This window comes from Ischnura elegans, chromosome 4 (assembly GCF_921293095.1).
Source record: "Ischnura elegans chromosome 4, ioIscEleg1.1, whole genome shotgun sequence".
Taxonomy (NCBI): Eukaryota; Metazoa; Arthropoda; class Insecta; order Odonata; family Coenagrionidae; genus Ischnura; species Ischnura elegans.
In genome coordinates, this window is record NC_060249.1 from 42,899,774 (window position 1) to 42,923,469 (window position 23,696).

General features: G+C 39.2%; 1 protein-coding gene across 1 annotated transcript in view; it reads right to left on the reverse strand.

The window, feature by feature from the left end:
- LOC124157369 (dual specificity protein phosphatase 10-like) overlaps window positions 1–23,696 on the reverse strand; it is a 255,437-nt gene that overhangs the window by 135,530 nt on the left and 96,211 nt on the right. The gene's annotated exons all lie outside the window — the stretch shown is intronic.

Here is a 23,696-nt window from a genome sequence, read left to right on the forward strand (position 1 = left end):
CCCAACCCACCCTCTTCCCTCCCTCCCTCCAAGAACCAAAGCGTCCCGCAACTAAATCTCCGCGGCGCGGCGGCGGCGGAGCGGCTGGTCACTACATTATGACCTTTCAAGACACTGAAGATCAAAGGATTCCTTGGTCCGGTTCCTTCCCACCTTCCTCGAGAAGATGACTCGCCCATTTGTAAATATGCGCGAAGGAGCTTCCCGCTCTTTTTTCATTTAGGGGAGCGATGCTAAATTGCCGGTATTATGTTTTCGATGCACATTTACCGAATCAATAGACGCAATATCATTGGAATCACAGTAATGAAGACGATTCGGGAATGGTAGAAGAATTTCTGAAAAATCACGCTTTTTTGACACTAAGGAAAGGGAAATATATAATCTACATCACGAATCGAGAAAAATGTCCGTGCCGGCGGGCTGCGTATTTAATTTAACAGTTTTTAATGTGAGACGCAAATACCTGAATTTTCATGAATTATTTAGTAAAAAGTGCTAATGCCTTAATATAATCAATATATATTGGTCTTAAAGCGTATGCCCAACGCCAAGATAGTTATAATTTTTAATTATTAGCATTATTGGAGACTTCTTGAAATGATTTCTGTACATATTATTTAGCAAATAAAATGTGTCAAAGTGTCAAACATAACGGTACACCAAATAAAGTTCGTGAAATTTCAGTTTAGCATGGTATAGCTGACTGGGCCCGATTAACATCACAACGGAGCTAAATTTAGATACTGAGCTAATTAATAAAGTATGCCTAAACGGCGACGATAGAAAAATTTCACCACAATAAAACCAACATTCAATTATTGGAAAAATATCCCGGAAATATTGGAATCACTTTTGGCTGAACGCAGTATTTCAAGTTACGACTAGGTTTTGGAATTTGCTTGGATATCCAATTAATAATTTGTATTTTTTGTATGGTTATAGTGAAATTGCATGGAGCAATGCATGATCGGTGAGAGCTCACAGCGATTGCTAGAATGTATTAGGGCCTACTTTATTAGAAGACCACGAAGACGTAGCGTATTGCACGCTGTATGTTTGTGTACACTGTACACTCGCCCTCTACCAAATACCATTGAGGTGGCTCGCAGGGTATTATGTAGACGGATAGAAATTGCAAAAGCGTCCGATCGGAGTGAGCGTCTTTGGGACTTGCGACACGCAGGCTCGCAACATCAAAGACGACTATGGGGCGATGGAGGATTCTCTCCCTCTCCCGGGAGGGGGTCGATAATTCTATCCGGATTTAGAGAAAGTGAATCACCGATAATGGGTCCGCGGCCAGCATCCTCTAAACCCTTCCTCATCTCTTCTCTCCGCTGACTCCCGGGTTGAGTGTACGGATGGGTATGCTCGCCCCGTTTCGCCAGCACTTATAAAAGCCAAGGGTGTCAACATGCAGTTTGTCCCCTTTCGGACTCCTTTGGAGATGATGACTCCTCTCAGGGCGTGGGCCGGAGAGTGCAACCCAGAAATACCTACGACGCTCACTTTTTTTCGTTTTAACACCCTCAATTATTACGACACAATTATCACCAATGTGAGAAATATGGTTGCGTAAAAATATTTTCGCATTATCCCACTAGGTAGGCATTTGCATCGATTGCAGTGAGAATTTAATTGCGCAATTGATCAACCATGTTCATTCAAACATCATTTGACGTCCATTATTCGTATTCCAAATGACTAACATACCTACTTATGTATAATAGCAGTTGGCGAAATAGTTACGAGAAAGCCTATGGTTGACTGGACAAGTATGACCAACTTATCTACTTTTTATGCTTCTTGATGACTTATTAAACTTGCAATGACCGCTACGTGAGCGTTGAATAATAAGACAACCATTCTTTTGCGAATTTTTCTCCGGTGTTTTCCAGACGTTTACCGTCTTGAAACGCTACACGAGTTTCCAACTGTGGAATCGTTGATATTGCTGCCGGAGTTTAGGAAACCGAGTCGGTTCCCATCAGCCTGAACGCGGTAAACGACTCAGTTTCCGAGATGCCTTGACCGTGCCAATATTGACATTAGTCGGCAGCAATGTAAAAATTGGCCGGATGGGAAACCTAAGCAGCTTTGCAAGACATTCTTCGGTAATTTATATTACTACAAATGGCTGATCTGTGAGTAAAATAAGAATAATTTCAATAATTTGCGAGGAAAATATGTAATAAGCTTTAAGACTATACTAGTGGCAACAAAAAGACACAGAGAAATTACTGAGTAATCTTCATGAACCACGTTCTAGCCTCCACATTCGATAATTGGGACTTCGAATTCCAACTTCCAGCAATATAAACAATGGTTATTCCAGTTCATGATCTTCCGACTTCACCAGATATGAATCTCCGATGTAAAAAAAACCTTTAGAAAACAGGTATTGCTGAGGGCATTTAAATGCGTATTTTCAATAGAAAAAAAAACATTTACAAAACTGGTTTAAATTGATACACAAACATCAAGAGCTGAAGCTTTGTCGCAGGGAAAAATAAGGCCGCCAATAAATTTACTACTTTGAAGAACCAGCAGATAATGTGATTTTCCACTGCTTGAGAACTTGTATTCATGGATGTCCGGTAGACACTTCCTGAAGAGTACTCCTGCTGAGTAAACCCACACTCTAAAGATCGCACACAATTAGCGCGGGTATGGAAATTGAATACCACGAGGTGCGTCGTTACATTGCGCGGAAAATTTATTTTTCGCTCGCACGCGTGGGTCGGCCGACCTTTTGGCGGCTTCTCGCGGTGACTCCTCCGGATAGTGGGGTAGGGCATAAAACGCGCGGGTTGACGGTAAGGTCTTGAAGAAGGAGAGGGGAGGGCAGCGTATGGGTGAGTGGCTTTGAGGAACGCAGCGCGCTTGTCCGCATCGCGATTGCACTTCACTTGCGCGAATCAGGGAATCCGTGCTATACTTACGTCTTACTAACAAGGGAAGCCCCTCAAGTGTCACCATCAGTCCTTGTTCAAAATTTGTTTGGTGATAGGAAATGGATTACCATGTGTATGGGTGTAGTTTTTGTTTCAGCCATTAACACTAAATAATTTTCGAGATATTGGCGACGAAAAGTAACAGGAAAACGCCTAAATTTAGGCAGCCCACAACACAGCAATACGCTGACCATTTTCTTCGTCCTACAAGTAATAACGGAGTATGAGGGGCTATTGTTGTGCTGCTGGTTTAATAAATTGAATAAAATTCACTAACTCTTGGTTTATTTTGTGGTATTCCATTATAAGTTTTTCCTGGATATACACAATTACTTATACCACTTATTTTTTATCAGAGCGCGACCCGGGTTTCAATGAATTATCATCATCTTCAGGAGCTAATTATGATTTGCTTATGTTATTAGGTAACAATAAGATAAACAAATCATAATTAGCGCCTGAAGATAATGATAATTCATTGAAAGCCGGGTCGCGCTCTGATAAAATAAGTGGTATAAGTAATTGTGTTTATCCAGGAAAAACTTTTAATAAATTTAAGCGTTTACATCGTACTTTCCTTCGCAAATATCTCGAAAAGTATTGATCGTTGGTGGCTGAAGCAAAAACTAAATTCATTCCCCCCTTCCATCGATCCTGTCATGCAAGAAATTCACCGCACCTGCTCTGTCCTATCTGTCTGCCAATTGAATGCTTTCTTTGCTCTACTGGTTAATTCTTTGTTAGTTTTTATATTGTTATTGAATTGTGTATAATTCATGTTATCGTTAAAAAAATCACTGTAAATTGGCGTCACGTCTGTGTGTGAAAAATAATTTAAATAAATAAATAAAATAAATTCATCTCATGTGTATCCATTTCCCATCACCTAGCAAAATCTGAACAAGACCTGGTGGTGACACTTGAAGGACTTTCCTTGTGAGTCCCTCCAGACTGCAGAGTGAACGAAATTCTCCTTCAGCCACCCCAGAAAAGAAAAGAGGATGATTTTCTCCCACACGTTCGGACTTTTTGTGAGGCATTACGCGTTTAAAACTTACGGCCGGATGATAGTGTAACTTTCGATATTTAATAAATTGATGTTGATGCGGTTAGTGAGTTGCTGATGGGAGAAGAATGGGATCTTCATCTTGGCAAATAATTCCCAAGATCTTACCCTTTCTAACTATCAGCCGCCCCAGTATACAAGGGATGGTTAGTAGTGTACTGAGTAGAAATACTTCCAGAATGTAGAGGTTTGGAAAAGTCAATGATAAAAAAAACACGTGCGGTGACCAGCAGTTTTCCATGTAGTTAATTTAGTTCATACCTCCCATTTTTGTCACGTTTTTGCTGTTTCTAGGATATCCTTCTCTCATTCCTACATTGACTCATATATCGCATGCATCCGAGAATTATTATTTTTTTTATTTTTACCTATATTATTTTTTACCATAACTCTATTTCTCACTTCGCTAAAATTGTAGATTCGTTTCGTCAATCAAAAATGAAAAACGACAAACGCGGCTGGAGAACTCGGAATATGGGGTTCATCGTTTACATCGCCGCGGAAACCCACGCACGAATGGAAAGGAAAATAAAAATCATGAGCGAGGATCCAGATGTATTTTTATCGAAAAAATCTTTCTCCATATCTTCACCCTCCTCAGTTTTTGCGCTCTGTTGAGCTCAGCACCTATTGGAAGCGATAATCTGAATATATTTCCATTCGGAACTTCTTTTTCCATTTCTCCACCCTATCGAGGTTTGCACCTATTAGAAGCGATATTCTGGATATATTTCCATTCGAAACATCTTATTCCATATCTCCACCCTCCTCGGTCTTTGCTCCCTATCCCAAAAGAGTTCTTCCGCGGCGCTCTTTTTTGTCGCCGGCGAACGCAACCAGGGAGCAATAGTTCGAACTCCTGCCAGCAAAGTGAATCAAGTAGGGCGTTGACTCACCTTTATCCTCACCTCGTATCTCCACGCTTAAAAACCCGCTCCCTCCAACCGCCCCTCATCCTCCCAAGGCTTGCCTTTCTTAATCCGCGGTGCAACGCAGACGGCTCATTTATTTCCTTCCCAATACGCACAAGTGTAATGCATACAGCTCACCGCAGCCGCGGCCGTTGGAGACCAACAGGCTAGGCGTGAACGAGAGCCAGACCTTCCCTGGTGGTCCAGTGGAAATATTACTCACAGGGTCTCCACGCAATTTTGGTGAGGAGGTCCTCTTTGATCCGGATGACTTATTAAAATCACTGTTAGGATGCAAAATTTAAGTTGACTGTTAAGAAATCATATCATTTACTATGACAGATGTATGCGAAAGTTAAAGCCATCATTATAATTTCTCAGGACAAACCTCGGGTCTCCAAGCGATAAAATTCTGGGAAGGTTACACAGATGTCACAGAAAATAATTTGAGGAACAGAAAAATATAAATTTGGGGCACTGGTGACGGAGAAATTTTATAACGGTGCTGGCTAAAAAAAGGTTACAAACCTACACCAAGATTCCGTCTTTTTGGGCTACATATACATCGAGATTTTATTCGCAAATTACCGCCAAGTCCAAAAAAGAGTGCATTCTCTTCTATAATTTTTCAATAAAATTCATAAAATTCGAAATAATCCTAATAACAAGACAATAAGTCTGTATCAATATTTATAAGATCACTAAACTTGGAATTTAATTACCTGTTATTATTTACGTAGCTAAGATGAAGCAAGGATAATGAATTGGTAAAATACAAGTTCAAAATACTTCGTTATGAAATCCATACTTTCGTCAAATGCATTCCTTTCAATTTCCAGAGACCTATCTCATTTAACTCTTGCACATTTTTCGCCATGTAAATTCACACGTCGTGGAAATGTATGCTGACCAAAGAAAACAACAATTTTTGTCGATTGGAAATAATAATAAATTCATATACATCTACATCCAAATGCATGCTACATGCTGGTGATTGGTCACCCCCTGCCAAACACCCTAGAGGTGGCTCGCAGGGTATTATGTATATGTAGATGTACATCTAAAAAATTCCCTACGAGCCACCTCCAGGGTGTTTGGCGGGGGGTGATCAAAATTCACTAACTCTTAAACCTCGGGTCTCGGAAATTTTAAAAATTATTGAAAATCAAGATAGTACCCTTATAAATGAATACCTCTACCCATCCTTTTCACCTATTCTGGCGCCCGTTTTAAAATTCATCAAGTAACTAGGTAACAACAAGAACAACAAGATAAACAAATTATAATTAGCGCCTGATGATGATGATTACTCATTGAAACCCGGGTCGCGCTCTTATAAAATAAGTGGTATAAGTAACTGTCTATATCCAGGAAAAAAAGGGGGGTGATCAATCACCAGTATGTAGCATGCAATTGGACTCCCACATGCACACCACACGATCCAAAAAACGTCACGCATAATAACAAATTGTACTACCACATGCAGCGATAGATAAAAATAATTACCTCAGGACATAAAATATTTCAGTTGTTACTACCAATAGGAAGTGAACTAATTTTTTTTCATATTATTCGATAATCAGGCGTTAGGTTAGAGTGGCCGTATACCCTATAAGACCTAAATCCCAAATATTAAACTCAGCGTTCTGAGATGAAGCCTTTTATTTCACATACCTACCCTGACGATGGCTTATAGGGTAACCTTCGAATGTGGGCGTGAGGTCGCAATTTGTGAGTCACTAAGCCACAGATAACGCCACACTCTTTTGGGTGTCTTCATAGTTCCGACAACTCATTCCGTACCTGAGTCATTGAAGCGGTGTGACGCATTTTTTTTTCAAAACAAAGTCATCATCACATGCAAAGGATTTCATTGGTTTTTCCAAGGAGCCGTTCTTCGAGAAACTCCTACCAAACAATAATAGACTGATGTCGATCATAAAGCAATGGTAAACAAATTAATCGTTACGACATGAAGGAAATATATTTTCCACATTTTCTCATTATTTGGAAATCTTTTTTTCGTCATATCAGCCCTAATCCTAAGTCAAAAGGCTTCTGATCCTTTGGCCCAAACTTTTCACCCAGAAGGCGATAGTAGGCTGCTATTAAATAGGCTATCGCGACAAATCAACCCACGCGGATGAAGAATATACTATCTCAGAACGTTACAAATACAACATAATGAGAGTACGACAAAAATGATAATGTTTTCATAACATATTTGAAAGAAAAATTCTAATCATTCTTTAAAATCTTTCTTAAGCATCCAATGAATCACTAAAGCAGATAATACCCTTCAAACAATCAGCAATCTTTTACAAGACGAGAAACCACTCGTAAAAAAAAGAAATGAAAGGAGGAGAGGAATTTTAACAGGCATATCTTTTAAGATTGAAAACAGTGGAACATAAAAATAGTCAATATTTTTCTTCAAAGCACGCATCTGTTTACTCTAAATCAGACTGGGGTAATTAAACACTGTTAGCAATTAAATTAAAGAAATATTGCCTGGTAAACCTTTTGAAACTAATGACTAACGGCCAGAAAGAAGTGGAGCTAGTGTCTTTGTCCCATACACCGCTTGAGGAACTCGTCATTATCCATCCAATGGCAATAATAACTTTCACCAACCCACATGCACATACATGTATGCGCTCGCTCCGTTATTATCACTCTGACTCAACGAGAGTAATTACTAGATGTGACCTTCTAACGGCAGATCGCACAGGGGTCAATTTACAAGATGGACGAGATCCCTCCACTTGTTACGTTTACTAAATCTCCCACGGAAGACTTCATAACAGGTGTGATACAAAAACAAGTGGCATTTTCAAACTTTGCATAGGACTTACTCATAACATTAATTGGTGACACTTAAAAAAAAAAAGGCTTGGTGTGTGAGTAGAGCAGTATTCAAAGTATCATTAGGCATAATACGCAAATCAGAAGAAACTATTTTTTTATGGTTGCTTCTCTATCCTGGTGAGCCTAAAAAAGCGCCCTTAACAACATTCTTGCGTAATACTTACTCTCTCTCGAGAAATTCTCTAATAGCCGAAAAAATAAAATGAAAGATTAGTTGTCTTTTAAATTCACTGTAATTGTTGTGTGATTGTTTTTGTTGTAATTGTTAAACTTCTCAGTCGTTTGACGGGAAAATGGGATTCAATAAAAACCCTGATATTTCTTCTTTCAAGCTTACCTTTGGGGAAAATAAAATAAGAGGGCCTTTTTTTAAGAAATGAGTATTGAATTGGTTATTAAATGTATTATTACTGTTGGAAATCAACCATATTGTTTGTTAATTTTTTACTCCTAACCACCTATATTCTCGTCAATTCATTCTCGCGACGTGTGTGCGTAAGAATATTCACTATTTAACATATTTTAGAAAAAAGAAAATTTCCCTTTATAAACAAGTCTAATTATTCCGAGATATCACCCCCCCGCTCTGACTCAAACTAGTACATGAGTGGGAGTCTGTAATAAAAGTAGTCTAATATGAGAGGCATTATGAAAGGTTTCTAACCTTCTACTGAGGTATAACGGGGATGCAATAGTCATCGGCGATGCTAGGAAAGTGAAAATAAATCCTGTCACCGGTGAATCGACGCGCGACTCGCTTCAACACAAGCGCGCCCGCATTATTTGAATTCCCAACGGAATAACTCGAATCTAGAGGAAAATTCCTCTGGGGAGAGAGTGTCTACTCCCATACTATTTACGAAAAAATAACCCACGGTCACAGCTAAATAGCTGAAAAATCTGTCAGACTATTTTAATGTGAGTAGATACGCACTCTGCGAACAGCAGCATTGCTAGTGGGGAAGACATTACCATTTTGGACCTAAAACTGACAAGATGCCTGATTTTTGAGAAAATCGATAACTCATAATTGCTTTTACAACCTTGGTTTAATCGTAACTTTTTTTTGAGTAAAGCGATGTAAATTTCGTTTTATTTATATTTGTACTTGTTTGAGGAAAATGAGGAGTACAAATAGATACAAAATTCTTGCCTCTCCAACCCATTCATAAACAAGCGAAAATAGCAAGGGTGGGCAAAACAGGACATAAAGTATATCTTACTATCTTATACATGTTTTTTTTAAGAAAACCGCAGTTTATGACCCAAATTATAGCTTCCCAAAAATCTGGATTCATGCTGATCATCTATTCTTAGATGCCGCACCGCGATAAAAGGGCGTGTCGGATTAACTAGCTGGAAATTTTGAAAATTCAGGTGCAAAAAATGGGTATTTTAAATCTCAGTTTGGTCCTTTCATGATTAAGGAAGCTACAAGTGATAATGTAAATCTAATTTATAATAAATGGTGATTAAAAATATTTATCGACTTCAAATGAAAATGTGAAACAACTTTGAATTTTTCCACAGTCATCATCATTGTCAATACCGAAAAATATCATGAACACATGCTTATAGTAGACGCATATGTGGAAAACACATTGAAAACGACATATATCTTGTACTTCGTACTGTCCTTTTTTCGAACTCGATGCTGTTATGTTTATTGTAAAACATTCATAAATTCTATATAGTATTCGGATGTAGTTCCTAAATAAAATAAAATTCGAATGAAAAAGCTACCCAGACAATAATAGGATGCCTCCCAGCAACGCGAACTCCAAACTTAATTGACGCGCGAAATATATGGCGTTCTACCTTTCCCATTAAATAAAATTACAAATAATCAAAGCTTCATCTACAATGGCGAGATCACACGAACAACACTTCTCCCTGTGGATAGCTTAATCTCAAGGACTAGCACCGTTATATTTCTCCTCGGGCGGATTGGAAGAACCCCGGATGTGACAGCAGGTGGCGATCAACAAGGTTAAAGTTCCTTGATTTTCCCACGCATGTTTGGCTGATACCGCTCTTCGATTTCATTCTCACACTTACTAAAATTGGAAGTTATGTCATTCAGTTTTAAGGCCCAGTGAAAGAGAAACTTATTTTCGGCGACATTCTTACAAAATCTCTTGTACTATCCGCAATGTTATGATACTCAAAGTTGAACATCTGAAAATTTCCAAGGTTTACCTCATCACATAACCATGGATGATACGCTCAAAAATCGCATAAAAACTACTCATTGTTTTTTAAGTGTTGACCATGTAAATAATGATCTTCAAGGCAATTGATTGTAAGGATTATGTGCCTCAAATTTTCACAGTTCTCCGCTTTATTCTCTAGGAAAATCGGAATGACAATGCTCCTCTGAAAGCCCTCTGCTGAATACATATCACTAGTTATTTTGGACAGCTATTTCAAGGTCTTTTCTCCTGTATTTTTGATAAGGTCTGCTGGAATATAGTCAAATTTGGATGTTTTATTCATCCGAAGGTCTCTTACTGCCACATGATATTCTGTTTTTATATTTGTTTATTTTCATACAGTAAGTCGTTCAAAAGCACCAATGATCACATAGAAAACCAAGATATTAGTATGCAGCGGAAGAGAAGAAATCAATATAATTAGTCGTTTCAGACGTGACTCTATGAAATCTACCTGGCATAACGAAATATGTGGAATTACAAAGTTTTCTTTAGAAGAAATCAAGACAAACACTGAAATAGGGAAACAAAAATTTGTAGAGGAAGATGAATTCTATCATTTTGGAAGGAGGATAATAGCGATTGGAGAAGCAAGAAAGAAATTATCAGCGGAACAGCCCAGGTGAAGAGAGCATTTCACCAAAATAAAGAACTACATACAGCAGGAAATTCAAACATAGACGTTTGGGAAACAATTTATCGGAAATAACGAGTGCATTTGGAGTATTTTTCTCTACGGAAGCGAGGTATGGACAATGACAGAAGCGGAGAAATTAATGGTACAGGCCTTTGAAATATAGCTTTACAGAAGAATGATGAGGATCAAATGGATCAACCGAGTTAGTAATGGGGAAATCTTTAGAAGAGTAGCAGAGAAGGGAAGCCTCATGATCTCAGCCTCAAAACCTTGATAAAAATACGGAACAACCTTTTCGGCCATTTCTTGAGACATGATTACCTTATGAAGCCAATCGTCAAGGGACCACTTAATGGCAAGAACGGAAAAGGAAGACCTCGAATAAAATATACGGAACAGGTAAAGGATGTAAAAGAGAATAAAAAGGTAGCTGAGAAAATATTATCTGATAGGAGAATTGAGTGGACAGCTGTGTCAAACCAATCTAAGGGCCTGTGATGATAATGATATCATTCCACCACATCTCACCAACTACATTGTAGGTATTTATTACTCTCTTCCAGGCCCAAAATTCTCCACTGTGCTCCGCCATAAGCTTCCGTCAAGACTATAAGTACAATTTCCGCGCAATGAATAGTGATTGAGTTCGAACCTTTCTCTCCTCCCTCCCATATCAGCCAACTCATGTCACGCGGAGGTGATCTGCTAAAAAAAGACCGCCCCCCTCTCCCACTCTCCCTAGTGGACGAAAAGGATTCGGTCGGAGGATTCCGATGGACCAACTAGATGGAGGACGAGGCGAGAAGGAGGGCTAGGAACGCACTCACCAAGGCTCGACACCCATAAGGAGAGCCGAAAAAAACTGTGATTCACCGCCTTGGCTCGGAGATGTGCGCTACCGCGGCAGACGGCGCGGGCGACAATGTGGATGTCTCCGAGGGTATATATATATGGGTGGGGGGAAGGCGGAGTGGGAACGGAGTGAGATTGAAGGGACAGGTGGAAATTTTGGAAGGCACAGAGCAAATTCTACTTTTTGTCTTACGGGTAGACCGTATCGATTTGTGGAGAATGTCCAATTCCTTCGTTGAAGGCTGGCAAAAAAAATAAGATACGAAAAACTTAATAACAGCTTTATCTAGATCTACTAGATGGAAACATATCAAGGAAATATTTTGAATACGAATATTATATAAGTAGATAACTAAAACTGTTCATAATTCTATATACTTATTTTCATAATCATTAGTCATTAATCCGAAAATTTGTTTCACGAGACTCAAAACTCGATTCTCCCAACAGCTCGACTTTTGGCACTTACAACATTATTCTGTTTTATATCATCAAATAATCTTTCAAATTATCATTTATCTCGTGCCTTTAGCGTCATCGAGTTATTTGCTTATTTTAAGTGAACTAAAGGTTTCAAAAATTTTCATTACCTTATTTTACTTCTACATCAACACATTACCCTGCGAGCCATCTCTAGGGTGTTTGTCAGGGGGTGATCAATCACCAACATGCAGCATGTAAGAGGACCCCCACACCCACGCCGCAAGGTCATAGAAATATTACACATGGTAGCAATGATACATAGCAAAAATACATGAACACTCCTGCAAGGACAAAACTTGCCAATAGTCCCAATAGCATATCTATCCATTAAAGGTCAAAACAATGGAAGAACAAACAAATGTGCAATGAGTCGTAACAACGAGTGACGCCAGTAATTATGTTAATTGAGACACCGTTGCTATCCTTAATATTGACTAGTAGTAAGTAGTTATAGTAGTAAGCTTACATGGTTCCGTTAAAAATCTACGGACGGTACAGTAGAATTAGTGTGTTCTTACGATGTGCACTATAGAACAAATATTAATAAATTATTGTTGGAGCGCTTACTAAGCGAGGAGGGGATGCAGAAAACAATGTCAGAAGGTAGAATGTAGTGTAAACGAGGAAGAAGAAGGAATAGAACAGGATTTTTAGACCAAATGATATGGAATAGACCTTAATGTGAATTTAAGAGTCCATGAAGGGATGGGAAACTGCCGGAATTCTTCTTAAATACTCCATGCAAACCTACCTTAGCCGGTAGAATACTTTAATAATAAATTTTACAGCATGAAATAAATATAGCCTTTATTCCAAGGTTGTGGTGTAGTTGGAGTGCGGAACTGGATTTAAGAAGCAAAGGAAGTCGCAGCAATGAAAAAGAAAAACGTTATAATTTAACAGCGGGTATCGCTCAAGAAATCAATAAGATCAATAAGAGATTATAACGGTAGCGATAGAACTCACAGATAGATTGCATGACTTGTAGTGTAGCCTAATAACCTATGTAAAACTTAATGCATGTTTCTTAATTTTATTAATATTTCTAACAGCATAGGGTAGTAAATTTGTTAGTATACGTGACGCTTTATGGACCGTGTGGTGTGCATGTGGGAGTCCAATTGCATGCTGGTGATCACCCCCTGCCAAACAACCTAGAGGTGGCTCGCAGGGTATTATGTAGATGCAGAAGAAATATTTTCTGTTACACAGGGTAATATGAGTGAGGATCAGGGTGAGAAATGAATAACTGTCGGAGCCGGAGGATGAGCGCGTCTTTCTCGAGCGAATGAGGGCAGCTGAAGAAGTGGTGTCGCTTTGAGATGAGTGGGCGAATATTTACGCTACCTCGTTGGGAACTTCACTCAACGCAAGAGATGACGAAGAGGGGAAAGTGCTCGAAGGAAAGCAACATGCGGCGAGGGCACTAAATGAGTGCTTTGACTGGAATTTTTTCGGTTCGAAAACGAAAGGTGACATCCATTTGTTTTAAGCGAAACTGTGCCTCAGGACGGCCAGGGTTTTTTAAAGGTGGTTGCCGAAGAGAAAATTTCGCCAATTAACGCGAACTCGGAGATAAATTGCGGCATCAGACAATACTCTTCATAATTTCCGTTGCAAAAATGGGCTACATACTTATCAAGCCTGATGAATATTCTCGTAATAGTTGAAATATTTCCGTTGCGCTCCACAAGAAGAACTATGACAGTGGTAAAGAAGAATTCATACTACAGAATACCGGTTTCATATAAAAAAACCTGACCAGCCTTTGGGAACTGCTGATGAATCCAACATTTATGAAAGCATTGAGTGATGGTGGAATAAAGGATTTACATGGCAAATGTCTATTATACTTGAAAATATTACTTTTGTCACAATTTTTATCTTTCCATGAGCTTGACTTTAGTACTAAATCCCGAAATTTATTTCAAAGGCTATCTCTTACGCAATAGCGAAATAACAAAAGGATCCAATTGCTATGAGATTTTCACCTACTTTTATACATAAATCGATCAATTCAAATTCAACAGCTGAAAAATACCGCCGGGGACATTTATAACCTCGGTGGGTAATGAAAATCGCTGGGAAATGGCAGGAATCTTTTCAAAACGTGCGTGCACCATTAACCTCGCGCGAGTCCATTATTTTTGCGGTGACAATGGGTTCCCCTTAACAACGTGCGGTGAAAGTTAATGATAGTGCGATCGACGAGAGAGAGAGAGATAGGCAAAACATTCTTACCAAGGCGATCGCGAAAACCATGAATTCAAATGATTTATTGAAACGAACCGTTGAGAAATACAGACAATAGAGATTTCCCCTTAGGTTATGGAGGAAATGTATGTATATGCACTCTCTATCGTGACGTTTCGGTCGGAAACAACTTATGAACTCGTTCATATCACGTGGACAGTGACATCACGCTTTCGACATCTTGAGAAAAACCGATGATGCGAGCCCAGTGAAATCGGAAAATATCTCTCAGGATTAACATTCACCTTTGTACGATTATTCAATCCTTTACCGATAACAATCTTTTTCAATGATGAAGACAGACGTCGGTGATAAATCGGCGAAATGCATTGAGACTGACCAACAAATACATTATAAGGCTATCTATCAGAGTCAATTGTGCGACCACAGAATGGAAGTTGCCGAAAGATGAAGCGGAAAAGAGTGAAGGTCCCGTTAAAACTTCCCGCCCACGTCCTTGACGGCACGATGGACAAAGACCCAATTATATCAATCACCATTCGGACAATCGAAAGGAAAATATAACGAGGAAAACGACACCGACTGAGGTTTTTAGTAGGTAAATGCTTCATTCAGAGGAAACAGTTTTATCATCTCCATCGAAACAATAATGAAATCATTAGTGAACTTCTCACCGGCCGATATAATTTGGTGTATTCATTTCATAGAATATTTTTCATTTGGTTTGGGATGTCTATTACAGTCCAATACGCTCGAGATATGGAGAGGAAAACTCGATGGGCCGAACAGGACAAACTTAGTGTGACGAATATCATTATTACATATTAATACAAGTAGGCTAATTCCTGGTGGCAGCGTGGGGTTTAAATAAATGAATGAAAAGTCTGCCTAACTTATAACATAGTAATGAGAAAGAAAATACACATATAGTATAAAAAATAACTTAATTCGAATACCACACAGCTGAAATTAAACACCAAAAGTTCATAAAACTGAAAAAGAAGCATTCACTTGTTATCAAAGAGTTGCTTTTTGCTTGTATTCTATATTTTAATGCTATTACAATTTGTTTAAGATACCAGTCTCAAACCGACCGAATTTGAGATACATATTGTTGGAAATTAGGCATTGATATATATAGTTTCTATTGGTGGTCTCATCAGGGGAAAATGTAAGGGCGGAGGCCCGCCTACCCTCGTAATGATCTCTATACGTCACTAACTGCACTTGTCGCTTTTCTGACATTCACACCTCAAGGTTCCAAAAATATTTCCCACCCTAGGGAGCAATAAGGCCGAAAGCGGGCCCCACACTACTCAATCATCGTCGAATCCACCCCCACTTCCAAATCCAAAAATGCTACTCGTGACTCATCAAATTTCCCTACAACGGGAATCAAGGTTCACGCCCTCAAAGATCGGACTTGATTTTTCTTTTAATATAACTGCTTTAAATATGCCCACGCCAATGACCCGAGGTATCGAATCGATGAGTTATTTCCATATTCCCTGCTCTGAAGCTCCGAGGGCTGTATTGCTCCGAGAGAAAAATAAGAGTGAGTCAGGCGCGAATAGGAGCAGATTAATCGTTCTCTGTCAACCATCTACCAATGGAAAAAAATATCAACAAGTTTTATTCCCAGCATTTCTCCTCGCCTACTTGGGCGGAGTGTTATTCCGTGCGGTGACAGCTCTGTGTTAGTTATAGAAAGTGCGAGCACTTTAGAATGCAAGGGAGGCAATCGAGGAAGATTTTTTGAATGGCTACGCACAACTTGGCTAGCGATTCCCATTCGCCCACCACTTTCAGAGTTAAAAAGAAAACATCACGACTCGAACGAAATGCCTCAGGTAAATTATCTTGACTTGCATTTGGAGCGACAAACCAACGAGCTATATAATTAAGGGATCACGGCATGGTTTGGAAGCGTTCTTCACAGGGTATCCTCTGGGATGCCTCCATTTGAAGTGATTTGATCCGACTGTGCATAAGCAATAATTATACAAGTAATGGAGCCGCAGTATTTGATCATACAGTAAACACTTCATTAGCCGGAAAGCATGCACTTATGATGAAATAAATATTTAGCAATACATGGAAAAGAGAAAATTAAAATCGTATATGAATATCCCAATAAAAACTTCATTTCGGAGAGTCTGAGTCCACTTCATATCTTAATCTGAGTCTGAATTACTGTGTACCACCGAGGTTACAATCAGGGAAATTTGATGAGAGCTTAAACCGAAAAAAGCTTGTACAATTAACCCTAATTTAATTGCTAATCTCACGTCGGGCAGTATTGTCTCATAATCGATTCAATTCTGTTTTTGGCAAATAATATTTCAAGCAGTTACACCAACATTTCCATATGAATCCTATGGATATCTATATTTATGATTGTGACATGACCAAAACCTATGTATTGGCCTATGTATAAGCCTAGTGGATGCTGGGTAAAAATACTTACCCCCTCCAAACACTCTTGAACTGTCTTCTAGGGTATCATGTCGATATAGTTAGAAAATATTTCTAAATGAATACCAATGTTAATTCTTGGGAGCTCACATTGCCTAAGAGTATAAATGAGCAAGTTTTATATGAAATATTTCCTTAGCCATGAAGTGTATGCTACCTTGTACTATAATAACTCACTCGATAACTCTCCATTATTTTTAATCGTGGAAATCGATTATTTTCCATTTTTAAAATTGACCTTGACTACTAAAACGGACCTAACATCAGAGATTGTGGCTAAATTAAGAATTTTAAGGGCTTTAACTGAGAGAACAGCCGCATCATCGTGTATTTTTACACCATAAGAGGGAATTAATTTCTAATAAAAGGTTTTTAACCTTTCATGCTCTTCTGCCCTTGAGCGTCAATAAGAAGGTTAAAAATTATCTGTTCCGCATAAACTTGGCGAGTTATAAACAGGAGGGTTACCAGGATAATCTTAGGAAACCCCTCCAAGCGTTATCCGTCCACTTAACACCTCAATACACTGGCGCCAACTTTTTGCGTTTCGTCGCCACTGCCCAACTTTTAGCGAACTCTCGCTTTCTCCGCCTAAACACCTCCACTTTCACGCTCTCTCACCCATGACGCTCATTAGCAGGGTAGTGACATTTCACGCCCACGACATTTTTCCTCCTCAACTACAAATTTAAAATGGCCTTCGATCAAGAGGCTCAGGCTGCTGATCGAAAGCTATTTTAAATTATCCATCAGACAGGCTGAATAACTTGAATATCGCATATTTTGCACTTCTTGTTTCACGTTCTAATTATCTTCAATTCCCATCCCTGACTTTCAGCATTCATAACAAAATAAACACGCAAGAATTCCATTGAGCCTCAAGAAATTATACTCGATCTTAAGCAATGACATTCTTTGACGTATCCTAAAGCATGTAAATGATCTATGGATAAATAAATTTAACATTTTTTTCACTGGAAAACTTAAATTCATCTACATCTACATAATACCCTGCGAGCCACCTCTAGGGTGTTTGGCAGGGGGTGATCAATCACCAGCATGCAGCAATCTAAAATATGACAATCTCGAATCATAAAGGACGTGTAGCATTCATAATAAATGTTCATTTCCAACCTTTTGAAACCAATTCTACATTAAATACGAGAAACTAATCGAACCATATGAGCATCATTTTTTGGCTACATTTATAGTTAAATTATTCAGATATTTAATCATAAAACACGTCCGCATAATTTATTAACAGAGTAAGATATTGTCATTGGAAGAACACATTCACCTTATTAAATATTAAGGACAGATTTAATGCTGCGATAAAATATATACATTCTCATACACTGGCATAGGGTTGAATATTTGATTTACTTATTTGACCTCAGATTATGAGATGTAATTATGTCAATAGAAAGATGGCAGCTGTAGTAGTGCCAAAACGCTACGGGCCTACGAACACTAGGTTAAAAAATATACTAAAAGTGACCATGTCCCTTTCAGCTAAAAATGTGCAACACATAATTATAAAATTTACTCTTGTGAACTCTCAGAAAAATATGACTCATAGCCTCACTGTTACGAGTGAGCTCCTTTCAGCCTTGTTTTCGTGCGATGTCCTTGAGCAGGCCAACAGAATTTTATTCTGCATTAATTAAGTTTGCGCCCATATAAAAATCATGAGTCACACGGAGCTATTTTAGGCTATCCTCTGGAATCATTCACCACGAAAATAATGCCCGTAGGGAAAATTTTCTTTTTTTTCTCAGCAAAATTGATTGCAACATCCATTGTGGGTGAACTGATGCAAATGAAACAATTATCCCATAGCATCACTTGAGGCGAGGTTTCCAAAGGTCCTCCAACGACCTACTAAAAATGAGGGCATCTTCAAAAAGTCGTTGAGCGGACCACTAAAATAATTCACCCTATCCTGACACACTGATGGCATAGAAATATTATAAAAGGATTTCAGGTTTTCCCCGCGTATAGCTTGCAGAAAGATTTATAGGGTTCCCCACCGATAAGTTTCAATGCATGGGACGGATATCGACCTCTTCATAGGATTATGAACTTAAATGCATAGTTAATTTTGAGCTCCTTTCCACTGATTTCAATAAATGTAGACTTGTAATTTAATTTCATAATAGAATCAAAAAATCCTATTCCTATCCAAGATCGCGTGCAAAATAAATGGGGGAGAGATTCATTTGAAGAGGGGGTACTTTTCTGAGAGGGTTTTTACGTGGACAGTGTATGTTTCAAACTATCCCTAATATATCCCTAATATTTGTGGAGGATTTGGATTCCTGGACTTAAACCTCCGTTCACTGCTGCCTTGCATTTTTCATATGAAATTCAGTATATCATCGTATTTTTACCTGTATGGTACCTGGTTAGAAAACTCACAGCCATAAATCCTCCATAAGAATCATTATTTTCACTTAAATAATAACTCAGTTGACGAATTAATTTCTTTTGCACAAAATTCACATTAAGCTTACGATCAGCATATAGCAGTAGCAGCATACAAATAAGTGGAGCCACGTACGATAATTTTGATGCCGTTGAATTTTTTATTTAACTCCACGCTTAAAAATTAATTAAGACTCCTCACCTCCGGTTTAGATACTAATTCCAATCCTAGTACTTGCAAAAGCCTTTAGGTTTAATAACTTTATGGAATAAAATTAGAGTATTTTTCTGAAAAATACAATATATCTCGTGGGTATTTTAGTACCATAGCAGAAAGAAAAGCCAAGCGATGCCTATCGTGGGTTATATTCTTGCTCAACTTCTACCTTTTTCAAGCCATATCCTTTACCCCTGATAACCTCTCCAAACGCCAAAATATGTATTCCCAACCTTCTCATAGTATAAAATGACTCATGCGGTTGAAAATGACCCTCGACGGACACAATGAGCAAAGGTAATACAACAGGTGACCATTAAGACGTAAAGGAGTGTATGAACATGCAATGATCCAGAGAGCTTATCCGAGCCTAACGCGTTCCCAGACCAATGTGTCATCCAGAATGACGTCACAAATAATTCGGTAACGAGTATGATGCAATCTGTATTGGAAACGATGAATTGTAGGTGCATGCAGTAGGTGAATGCATTGAGATGGAAATATGCTCCAATGTCAAAGATTCATAATACTCGGTGCTGCGAACTAACTTTCCATACAGACAGGGATCAGGTGCCGGGCTAATAGTGAGGTATTGTTTGAAGGAATGAAGGAATTTTTCTGTTATGATAACTGATACTAACTAGAGGTTCACCGGAGAGGTTTTCGGGATATGCACCGTGTGAGTCCATCTTTGTAGACAATAGTTTCGCCGGCATTGCAGCTGACTTATTCCGGTCAATTAAGTACGGAGTGGTGGATCGACGGTATTTTAAACTCAGCCGCCAGAGGGGTCTTCTCATTGGTCCATATAGGAGGCAGGAGACTTGTCATTGGTCCGTCATCCCTGCCGTTTTCCTTGTTCTTTTTCTCCCAAGTTGTTGACAGTTCTTTTCCATAAGTTTCCATCTTCCCTGCTGAAGGTACTTTTGGTTTTTATAATCTCTATCGCTTCCTTAATGATGTTGTGTGAGTAGTACCTCTTCTCCTTGGTAATTACGTGTGCTTTGTCATAGTCAACATTCAGAGATAGACTTTCAACAGAACAGACAGATTCAGAATGTCTTTTTTTCCACGATCAATAAGAGATTATAACGGCAGCGATAGAACTCATAAATAGATTGCATGACTTGTAATGTAGCCTACTAACCTATGTAAAACTTAATGCATGCTTCTTAATTTTATTATTATTTCTCACAGCATAGGGTAGTATAATTTGTTAGCATACGTGACGCTTTTTGGACCGTGTGGTGTGCATGTGGGAGTCCAATTGCATGCTGCATGCTGGTGATTGATCACCCCCTGCCAAACCTCCTAGAGGTGGCTCGCAGGGTATTATGTAGATGTAGATGGTTGAGAACCCCCTGCCGAAATAGCTCTGAAGTGATTCGCAGGGTATTATATAGGTAATACAAGCTCGCAGAGTTCTATGTAAATGTAGAAGATCTTGCACACCGGCCATTTTTAGTGAGTACCTGAGAAAGGACGACCAGAGAGATAGTGAGCGAGGCTTGATGAAGTCGAGAGTGGAGAAAGGGTTTGAGAGAGATAAGGAAATGAGTGAAAGGAGAGGTTGTTGACAATGTAAGCCCTCTCCAGTATGCTGAGAAGTGGTAGGCAGTGGAATGCTTTTCATTGTGGCAATGGCTATATACCGTTCACTCAGCAATATTAGTTTAGGTCCGCGTGTAACCAACCTTATTACCTTCATACAACGCCTGCATTGCGTGCGTTCCAAAGTACGTAGTTTCACCCCAAGGGAGAAGCTAAAGTGGAAGCGAAATGATGCTTCGGTCGTATCCAAAATGCTTTTCAAAGCATATTTACATTATTTTTTTCAGTAAATGTGTTTGAATAATTGATAGGACTAACTGTTTTGTCAATTTTTTCAAAAAATTCATTGTCAAAAAATTGGGTATTATGTAGATGTAGATGCAGAGTAGATCCACTCCAGGTGTGCTCAGCTATGACCGTTTCGGAGCAGTTGTTTGTTTCTTATGACCCTTTGGTGTTTTTGGAGGCGTATCTTTAGGGCACCGCGTTTTTGCCCGATTTTTGCACTGCACAGCTGCAGTTAACTTAGTGTACCCGCATTGGGTTCCTTCGGGAGTGCAATTCTTTGTTTTGATCTCCGCGAAAGCCTACACAGTGATACAAACTAGAAATAAAGAACAATAACTTAAATCGATTGTTAGAGGTTTTCGGCCATCGAATACGTAAGCGAATACGTACCTTTGCGGTAAATTTTGATAGAAAATAAAACTCTCAGGCACCGGCCAAGGAGTTCGCCACGGTAAACAACCAGCAGTACTGCAGTATCACTCTTCAACACCAACGGATTGATTAAAAAAAAACGATTCCACTTAGCCTCATTAAGTTCAAACACAACGGGAATTGTTATCTATAGTTATCTTATCTCATGTGCTTGAGACAGAGTGTGTAATTAAATCAATTAAAAAAATTAGAGAACAAAGGAAAACTGCGAAGAAAAATCTTAAAAAGCACTCTATATACAAGAAGTCACGCGCACGGGTGTTAAGATGAAAACGTCCAAAGAGAAAATTCGCTGAGATTATAATTGAATTGACCGGACCTCGAACTCGGATCTCTCGATTTACGGTCAGATGTAGACATGGATGGAAGATGAGATGGATGATGAGACATAGATGGAGATGGAAGTATGACAGGAAGAGTTTGGTACCTGATCAGTGATCACCTATCCCTCCAATGCAAAACGCCCTTGCAAAAGAGAAGCGAATAACATTTTTCAAAGGGTTTACTCCTCATAACTAGAGCATTTTAAGATGACAGCGTAAGTTTTAAATGAGCAATTCGTCGTAAAAAAAGACTAAATACGATCAGTTGTGCGGGAGAGATGCCAGCCCCTTGAACGATGGATTTAAAAAATCCTGATAATCCTGATTGCAAATAGCAGGAAGGAGGATATGTTTTGCTGAACGAATCCGAAATAACGCGTGAGCGTCCAACAATGATAACCCAGGATAACCCCCCATCGATAGCTGACCTCATTCGATCAGAAAAACCATATTCAACCCCCGCCACATCAGGGAGGGATTAGTCATCGACAAGGACCACTGGCAAGTTATATGCGTCGTGCGTGCGATAAGGGGGCGGGTATGAGCGCTCAGAGGGGGCCGTGGTCTAAACCAGGCACTCCGGCGCCGAGCTGAGAGGCGACAAGGGTATGACACCCAGCATGAACGGGAGCTAAAGATCAAGAGGAGGGGGTTGTAACCGTGGGGGGTCCTTAACGACGGCGGTCAGATTCCGGTCGCGCCGAGATTTGACTCAACGGGATTAGGAGATTTTTCGCGCACACACTCACAAAATTTTTTATTTTAGGGCTGTCTGTGATTAGTCATACCCCATCATCGTCTCGAGGCGTGAATCATATGATCTATGATTTTGGCCAGAATGGTTGAAAAGCCAATCGTTCATAAGTTTCCCACGAGGAGATACAATTGTGCTGGACCATTCAGATCGGACAATCGGACGAATTGCATGCCCTCGTGTATCAATCAGGGTGTGATGATTCAGGAGTTGAATTCTCTTACATCTGCAGGATGCAATTGGTAACCCAAGCCAATCACCTATTGAATGTTGGAGGGGGGTTAGTTTCACACAGCGTGAAATACATGAAACATTTTATTGTTATATGCGCTACGACACAAACAGATACATTTTGTTACAAAAGCATCCAAGGCTACGGTAGCTTTTACTTTCCGTATTAAAAATACGCAGGCATTTCCGGCAAATTATCAATGGATGAGACATAAACTCAAAGCATTATCTACATGCTACAAGTACTGGTGAATATTTGCGGAAAGCTTCGTTGAGGTCTTTAATCGTCGGCAGAAAAATATGTTTAGCATCATTTTGCTCTTTAACATAAGACACAATGCCTAGCGGTTATATATCACGATACATAACCGCTAGGTATATATCTACCTTATAAATCACGACATGCCGAAATATTGATTTGAATAATTTGCCGAAACTTAACTAAGTACCTAAGTGTTATTCTTTCCTGTCATAATCTTGAAAATACTTTCCTAGATTGTGACATATTCAAACCTCAAATACCCGCTGGGATGGCTCTAAAAATGTTGTTCGCATCGTCCGTGAAACTAATTTGCACACAAATTCAACGATTTAAACTCACAACGGGAATAAGTGATTCTTCCCACGCACAAAATCTTTTTTCTTTTGAAGAGTCAACGTCTTAGTCATGTCCGATCATCGGCACCAAACGTGAATCACGCGATGAATCGTTTTGAGTCCAAAGGTTGAAATCAGATACGTTTAACGGATTCCCACGCGGGGCTCTACAATCATAAGGTATTATTCAAATTGGATAAGGG